The sequence below is a fragment of the Aplysia californica genome, unplaced genomic scaffold (assembly GCF_000002075.1).
Source record: "Aplysia californica isolate F4 #8 unplaced genomic scaffold, AplCal3.0 scaffold00899, whole genome shotgun sequence".
Classification (NCBI taxonomy): Eukaryota; Metazoa; Mollusca; class Gastropoda; order Aplysiida; family Aplysiidae; genus Aplysia; species Aplysia californica.
Genome location: NW_004798169.1, coordinates 63,408 through 72,096, shown reverse-complemented (window position 1 = coordinate 72,096; position 8,689 = coordinate 63,408).

The following is an 8,689-nucleotide window of genomic DNA, read 5'->3' as shown; positions in this document are numbered from 1 at the left end:
GATAACTTCTCGGTATTTTTTTAAAGCTAATGTGATCGTCTCATGCGATGATGCATTGGGAAAAGCTCATGATGACCTGGATATTTTTTTTTTAATTGCCTTACATTTACGAAGAGATATAAAGAATTGTTGAAGAATCTGTACTAGTTTTTCTTGAGACTATTACTGAACATCTTGAAACTGATGGTACACTCACGCTACAGTTGATTTTTCGTCGGCCTGTCACACCATATAACCTCTCTCTTTGATTTTTTAAATAAATGGTTCAATCTGAACTTTGATGTACATATCTAAGCATCGATGTTAGATTTTTTCTCAGCCAGGTCACAGTGCGTGAAACTAAATAAAACAGTGTCAGAAATTATTTAAAACAAACACTGATACGCCATACGATTTACACGTCTAGGCACTAGATACAGTACGCCCCTCTCTCGCCTTGCTGCGCGATGGCCACATTCGACAGCGGCGTCCGCCATGTTCTTTTTGGCGATTTGTGTGAAGGAGTTCATGCTAAAGCAATGGGCTAGGAATGTTTCCTCTCTCTCTCTCTCTCTCATACGCGATAGGCGAGGCCTTATTTATTTTGTTTTTTACATGGTCGCCGTGGTGTACTACAATATCTAGATTACTAGAAGGCAACAATACAGCGTGCTTTCTACAACTAGATCGACAAACAAATGTATTATTAACTAGAGATAGATAGGCTTTCAAACAAACAAACAAACATGACAGCAAAACAACTTTTTTTCTTCTTCAGCACTTTATCTACGAAATGGTTTATTTCTTACTGACTGAATCAAAGCGTTTAATATGGCCAATAGAACTTTTAAGAAGAAGTATGAAAAGATGTGGGTGTCAGGGAAACACCCCTATCGTCCTACCCTCTTTCCCCTCTCGAATCCCAATTCCAATCCCCCCCCCCCCAATTTATGAGTTTGGCATTATATTAAATCAAGATTAGACATAGAAAAAATTAAGAAGTTTTTATGCCATTAGGGGTAAGAAGGCAATGAAGCTCTTTTTAAAACAAATTCATTCAAACAAATGATGAATACATATACTAGTATTTTTTTTTACGAGTTAAACTTTCATTTGTGACATTTCTACAAGAAAATGTATTTTTCATACTGTATTCACTTATTTTTTGAAATTGTACCAAATAAGTAGTGTTTTTTTATTTTAGTATTAAACTTTGGTTTATATTGATTTTAAGAACTAAAGTAGACCATACAGCAATTAAACTAAAGCTCCTTCTATTGCTGTTTTAAGTAAGTCTACTTTTGTACATTAGCCAAGTAAAACAACTGTGACAACTCTGGACTCACAGAAGATAAAAAAGTTAACGTTGTTTTGTAGACTGGTCAATTGCCTTTTAACACAGAATAGTGATAACTGAAACAAAAACCTTTACTATGGTGTTTTTGGACAACATTCAATCAGACTTACTAGTGGTAAATGAAACTGATCTCCAACTTGTCTGCATCACTGGAGAAGGAAAAGAACATGTTTGTTCATCTTGCAATGAACAGAGCCAGTGTTATGTTGAATGTGTAACATAAAAAAGTACTCTGTTTGAAAAAGAAATTACCTGCCCATTGGGAAAAAGATGTACCTGCTAATCAACCTTAACTTCACATGGCCCAGAACCTTACTGGTGGCTCTTTATTTTCAACAAAAAACCTGAGAGACCATTGTGCCAGTTTTTTCTTTCAATAGCCCTCCATTGTAGTCATAGCGCTAGCCTAGGGGTTAGGTAAGGTTCAGCCATTCATTTCGTCTTAAACTTAGCTTTGGGGGATAGGGTTAGGTTGAGACGTTCATATGGTATCATATTATGATTTGATAGTATTAGATAGGGCCAAATTGTCACTGCCAAAATTTGTTAAAGGGAAGAGACATTACAAATAATTTTTACCCAACTCAAACCATTAGATCTATACGGAACAAAATGAGCCATTCTTCTATTTTACTACAAAATTGAAGAAATGTGAAACTATTAAAAATCTATCACATAAACAACCAAACTGACTGTTAAACTGTTATATTTATGCACCTCACTGTCTACCTCCCTACACAATTTTATTTTTAATCCCCACTCACATACGATTTAATGAAAGAAAACAGAAATCACTGAACTGCTTGACAGAAGCAGCGTTGAGTTGTTTAATTTCATTCATGCCATAGAAAATGTGTACAGGCCAAACTGAGACTGCCACTAAAGTCATTTGTGGAGGAGTACAAAGTAGGCAAGACAAGGCTGCAAGTGATGCTTGAGAATTCCAAGGACGAGGTGGTCAGGTCAATTCAACCAACACTGAGAACTGGCAGAAAGTGGAAAGTCTTGGATGTGATGGATGCCAAAGAAAACCTCAGGCTCAAAGAATTTATTAGCCATACCCAAGTTGGAAGACAAGGACTTGGAAGCGAGAAAAGGCTGTGGTGGTCTAGGGCACATGGTAAAGAATACAGAGACATGGTGATCCAGGAAAAGAGGAATACGGAGGACAAGAAGAGATACCATAAAGCGTTTCAACAGTCGCAGCAGGGACAATGGGCAAACTGGACCGATGCCCTGCAAAGATCCCTTAATTGGAACGACGCGTGGCACATGGCACCTCTGAGACTTAGTTTCATCATCAGAGCTACATATGACTTGCTGCCATCAAAAGCTTATCTCGTGAAGTGGGGCAAGGAAGAAGATCCCCGCTGTCCGTTGTGCCAGGAGAGACAGACAATGGAGCATGTCCTCAGTTCCTGTAAGGTGTCTCTTGCTGACAGCAGATACACGTGACGGCACAACAGAGTGCTAAAGGAGCTGGTCCTCGCAATATCCTGCAGCGTGGATTCCGACCCCGACAACACAGTAGCTCCAGCCCAGACATTCTTCACAGCAGGGAAGAAGAAGTGGGTTGGGAAAAAGCAAGTGTCTTGTCTCTCAACGAATGGAAACCTCTAGGATCGGCAAAGAATTGGCAACTAGCTGCAGATCTCCCAGAGTGGCGGAACTACCCTCCCATGATCAAGATAACAGGTCTAAAACCAGGTATCTCTCTCTCTTGTCAGAAAATGATGCTAAAATCCTCTTAATCGAGCTAACTATACCATACGAAAGTTGGATAGATGCACAGCACCAATTCAAGTTGGCAAAATACGAAGATCTCTCGCATCAACTCCAAGGAGAAGACTATAGCTCCAAGGTCAATCCAGTAGAAGTGGGTGCACGAGGGTTTGTCGCAGCCTCAACATTCACACTGCTGGGGCAGCTAGGCCTCAAAGGCAGCAAGAGAAAGGCAGCCATCAAGAACATTTCAGAAATAGTAGAAAAGAGTTCGAGCTGGCTGTGGGCGAGACGGAACGACTGCTGGGCTAAATAGAACAGACAGCAGATAGGAAAGTATAGTAGATTTTTGTATAGCTTCACATGTGCTGTTTTCCGCTGGAGGCTCCGTGGTACTGCACGAAAACGCACGGACTGAAGACCCGGAAATACCTCAAAGCCTCGAAGGTTCGTCCCCCGATCAGCGCAAAGAAAATAGAAAACAAACAAACAGAAACAGAAAGAGAGCGCTCAGGAGTCATGACCTGAGTGTGGCCCGCCCCCCTTAGAGTGTCAGGAAATTAGGGCCGAAACATTTGCTTGAGGGGGTTCTTCCTCTGAAGATCTCCTGCTGCCCGCTTGCTCCACGATGTTTTCTCCCACTATGTACCAAACGCAGATTATATGCTGTATAGCAAGCTCAGCACTAAATGCAGTCTGGCCATGGTTTCTTTGTCACTAATATATCCTATACATTACATCATACATATTAGACACGGGGAAGGTTACAATAGCAGCTTATCTTCGGTTGTTTCCATCAATCATCATCCCATAAAAATATCATTGCTGATACTTTTATATTATTACTATGGATGCATACAGGCTGTTCATGTTTAATATCTTAAATCAGTGAAACAAGTGAGTGAAACTAGTACCTCAGATTAGTAGATCTAGCTTGGATTTTGTGATGTTTAAATAAGTAATTAAACACAAAGGCGAGGCAAAACTGCAGAGGTTAGATCTTAGATCTATATTAATTAACTGAAAGGTGGGCTTTGACCAGACCAGGCTCCTAAAAACATAGGTGTGGATCTAATCTGTCTAAATTCTTATCAATCTTATTCTTATCAATGAAAAGAAAGATGGGTTCTTTTGGAGACTTTCTTAGTGCACTGATAGACACATCAGTGTTGCACCATCCTTTCTGGTCTTGTTTTCTTCAGTCATCCACTTTCAGACTAATCAGACGTTTGCTGGTGATGAATTTACTGTGAGAAAGTCTCTAAGGCTGTAAGGCGTTAATCCAGAAAGGGACTAGAGCTTTCACATGCGTGCACTTTTAAGAGAATCTCTTAGGATTAAAACACAACATTGGAATCAAATAAAACACTTTCCTTAATAAGAGGAGGGACACGTCCACTCACATGTAAACAAACTTCTTTGCCAATGCAAAACTGGCCGCCAACCAACTCAAAAGTTTCCATGTCACGTTACCTCGTACGGACCCTAGTTTGAAAAGGAGATAACTCTATGGACACGCCGTATTGTTGTGTGTCGCCCCAATTTTTTTAAAACTACGTGTAGTACATATTTGGCATACGTCAGTTTACCTGTCTTTGTGCAAAACTGGGCTTGTCAAAACTGTGCAAAGAGCTCCTTTCGTGCGGGATGCTAAAAAAGTATAAAAGTTAGCAAATTAACTGTATGGAATCAATCTTACTGGTTATGTTTTTATTATTCATTAAGTATTTATGTTCATTCCATTTTTCACCGTGAGAGATTAGAGAGAGCCACAAGTTGGTCCTACTTCTTTTCTTTCCCTATGTTTTTTTTTACTTTTCTTTCTGTCTGTCTTATTTGTTTCCCAGTTGTCTTAATGGCTGTTATTGTTTCTCTGTGCTTCTCTTCACTTTTTTCATTTTCATTGCCACTTCGCCTCCACTACAGGTGGGGTTTTTTTTTTAACTGTTATCTCTTCTTGGCTATTCCCGATTAGTGCCGTATACGAACAGAATTGCCACATTTTTGCTTGCAAGTTGTGCCTCAGGTTCATATCTATGGGTCTTTCTCTTTGTCTTGTGCTTTCTTTACTCAAGCTTACATATACCGGAGCCTGCGGTGTAGAATGCAATCTCTTTTCCGTGGCACTCATAAGACTTGAAATTGATTTTCGAATGACTAGGGTTATCTCAGTCTATCTGCTGGGATGCTGTATTCCTCCGTGTCCGCGTTGGCCAAGGCTGCCTGCCTCAGAAAAGATTGATGGCAAGTATATGGAGGTGTTAAACACTAAAATTTACAATTAACTATTTTATATGATACAGGTGTCTGTGTTGAAACGGCGAGCTGTTCCGCAGAAGCATACAAAAGACTTGAGTTCAATTTCCATTTTGAGAGGATTTTTATCTACTATCTCAATCTTTCTGCTGGGCCATTGTATCCATCTCAGTCCGGATTGGTCCTGACAGGCATGGTCGAAGCCCAACTCCTAAATTGTCTAAATTGTGTTGATGTGGGCGTAAAATACTTATACTTTCCAAAAAAATTAATCCAAGTTGATTGGGAAATGTTTATCATGATGGTGGGTGGTTGTTGTTGTGTTTTTTTTACAAATATTCAGAATAATTGCTGGAAGGGGGGGGGGATAAGACAGGGCAAACAGAAAACAAGTTTGAGACTGGAATTTAAATTCATCCATGTTGATATTCACAAACGTCAGAATCAGAGGCAAGTCCTTAATAACAGCCACACTTTCTTTCCTTTATACTTATAATGCAAGTTTATTGACACCCCAATTAACATAATTGCGGCCAGCTTTAAACTTTCCTGCAAGGGTCAGCCTGGGCACAGAGAGATGCAATATTTGGGATGATACAGACCTGTAAGACCATGAATTCCTGCTGCAGGTAACAGATTGTCAGAATGAGTACCGACAGTAGAGATGAGGTGACGAGTCTGTAGACTCACCGTCATTGCTGTTGCTGCTGAGGATGTATATATCTCTTCACTCCTAAGCTTCTGGGGTTAACGTGCAATGATCCGCCATCCACTTCATTTGTCAACTGCTCTGGAGCTCAGCTTCAACTATCTCGCTGTCCATGACTTTATGCTGTCGTTATTAGTAGTCTTTGTCTTCTCACTACCCTCTTCCCTTCTAGCTTACCTTCTAGTATTTCTTTTTGAAACATGGTGTGTCTCTATTATTATCAAGGAGCCAAGTTGCTTCTAGTTCTAACTCGTTCAGATTTCAGACGTTTTAAAATCAACTGTCTCGAGTCTAAGGCACACTCATTACGCATTGATCAGCCATCTCCGAGTACCGCCCCATTCCCTCCCAGTGAGACGTGGTTAAGGAGGGGTCACCTTTGCCTGACAGCCAATGAGCTAATAAAGAAAGGAGAAGATACGGAAATGATAACAGCTGTGAAATTTCTTTCAATTATAATCCCGTTATGTCTTAATTATTTCCAATGGATGTGTTATACAGAATGTATCTCTTTAATCAACTGACATAATTAGATTATACCGATTTTTGTAGCACAAAGAACGTAATATTAATTCAGCACTTCAAAGCTCATTGCCATAACGATTCACCCAGTCTCTCGTCAATTATGTAGACTGTCAGTTATTTTTGTTTTGAGTAATCATAGTAGGGACAAAAACAGATGTGATAAATGATCTAACGGATAATACTATGGTTGTCTCAGTAATTTTTGTTTGGTAAGAACCTCAATATTCAAGCAGAATATTTTAATTCGGTGTAACAAGGAGTGGTAAATTACTGTTGAATTAGGCATTATTACTAATGATTTCTATTTACACTTTCCTTTTTCCTTGTGCTGTCCTCAAAAATGAAGATTGTAAATTGATATCTTAATGGTCATGTTTGCTAAAATAATGCTATATATTATTCCACCCAACAATAATTCGGTGCTTCTCTTGAAACAAACATTGTTGTTTTCGGCTGCAGGGTATTTGCATCGTCCAACTTTAAACTCTTAGCTTTGTGTTCTTTTCTAACTCTGAGAACTTAGGAACCGGAGGCTACAGATCTTGCTCAGACTGCTCGTGTTGAGTTGCATCAAAAGCGTGCTATTACAGTTACTCATTGTCTCCCAAAGATATGAAATAATGTTGTTGTGTCTCCGACTATATATTGGCTATTTGATTTGAATAAGATTTAATCTTCGACGTGACACGTCTTACACCGTAAAATAAAGAGACGTTTACAGGGATAACTATGGCTACGAATAACATGACCACAGTAGAAGATGATGTCTCTGCGAAGGAGGGGTCTCTTCCTGGTCTTATCAGCGATGATGTGTTCTACCATGTGTCAGTGTTCCAGCAATGGCTCCTCGTAATCACCGCATTCACTGGACTGACTACCAACAGCCTCAACGTTTACATCTTCCTCATCATGAGACTCCGTGATCCAGTTACTGTATCGCTTTTCTTTTTGTCCCTTTCGGACTTTTTCTCTTTTCTCCTTATCGGATCCATTTGCCTGACATCACTCCTAAGCCGCTATATGGTGACATCTACATGGGTCGCGAGCCCTGTTACCCTAACCATGTATGTCTTGGCGTTCTTCGCACCGTTTTACAACATGTCTCTATTCGCCAACACCTACATTGCAATAGCCAGGTGTTGTTGTGTTACAAAGGCTTTACAATTCAAACTTCTATTTTCGCTTCGTCGCACATACATCGTGGTGGGTATTTTAGCTGCAGTCAGTTTGACAATGAGTCTGCCTTTGATTTCCATGCAAGAACTGCGTTGGTGGTCGGCAAATACGACAATTCCAGCTCGTCTGATCTTTGTGCGAAAATCTGGGTACAGCAAAGCCAGAGCTTTCAATGACCTCGTCAACAGAAACATTATCTTATACACGTGTGTATTAATTTCACTCATTTGTGTTATAGCTTTGATCCAGAAATTAAAAAAGCAGTCGCAATTTCGCAGCAAAAACTCCTCCACAGCCATGTCAACAAAATCGTCAATGACGTCATCAACATCAGCGCTTCAAAACAACTACACGCAAAATATCAGTGAACCAAAACAGACCAAAAAAACGGGTAATTCAACCCTTAACGCAAAGGAAATACAAGTGGTGAAATTAGTCACACTCGTGGTGGCCATCTTCGTTACCACCCTGTTTCCCTCCATCATCAGTTATACTGTGCGAAGTGTAGTGCCAGAATTTGACATCGGAAAGCGATACAACAACATTTTTTTCGTGAGCAATAACTTGGGGACTTTCTGTACTTACTTGAGCCCTGCTCTGAACAGCCTCGTCTACTACAAGTTCAGCTCGAAATATCGGGAGTTGGTGAAGACTCTCTGCTTCTCTCGCTTCCTGGACAGCCCCTCTTAGTGATGCAAACAACTCCAGAAAAAGCCGTCTGAAAGACACTAGAATTGCCGCATATAATCTTAACGCTATTCATTTTTCGGAAGGGAGTGTTGTTTTGTTCGTTTGTTTTGTTTGGTTTATTTTATGTTTGTTTGTTTGTTTGTCAAAGTTAACCTCAGAAACAAGCAGGATGCAAGTCATTTCGCAAGACATGAAATTGATTCCCAGTAACAAACAAAAAAGACCCATTCTACGGGCTGATCTAACTAGAAATTGGCTGAGCGGAAACGGCCATA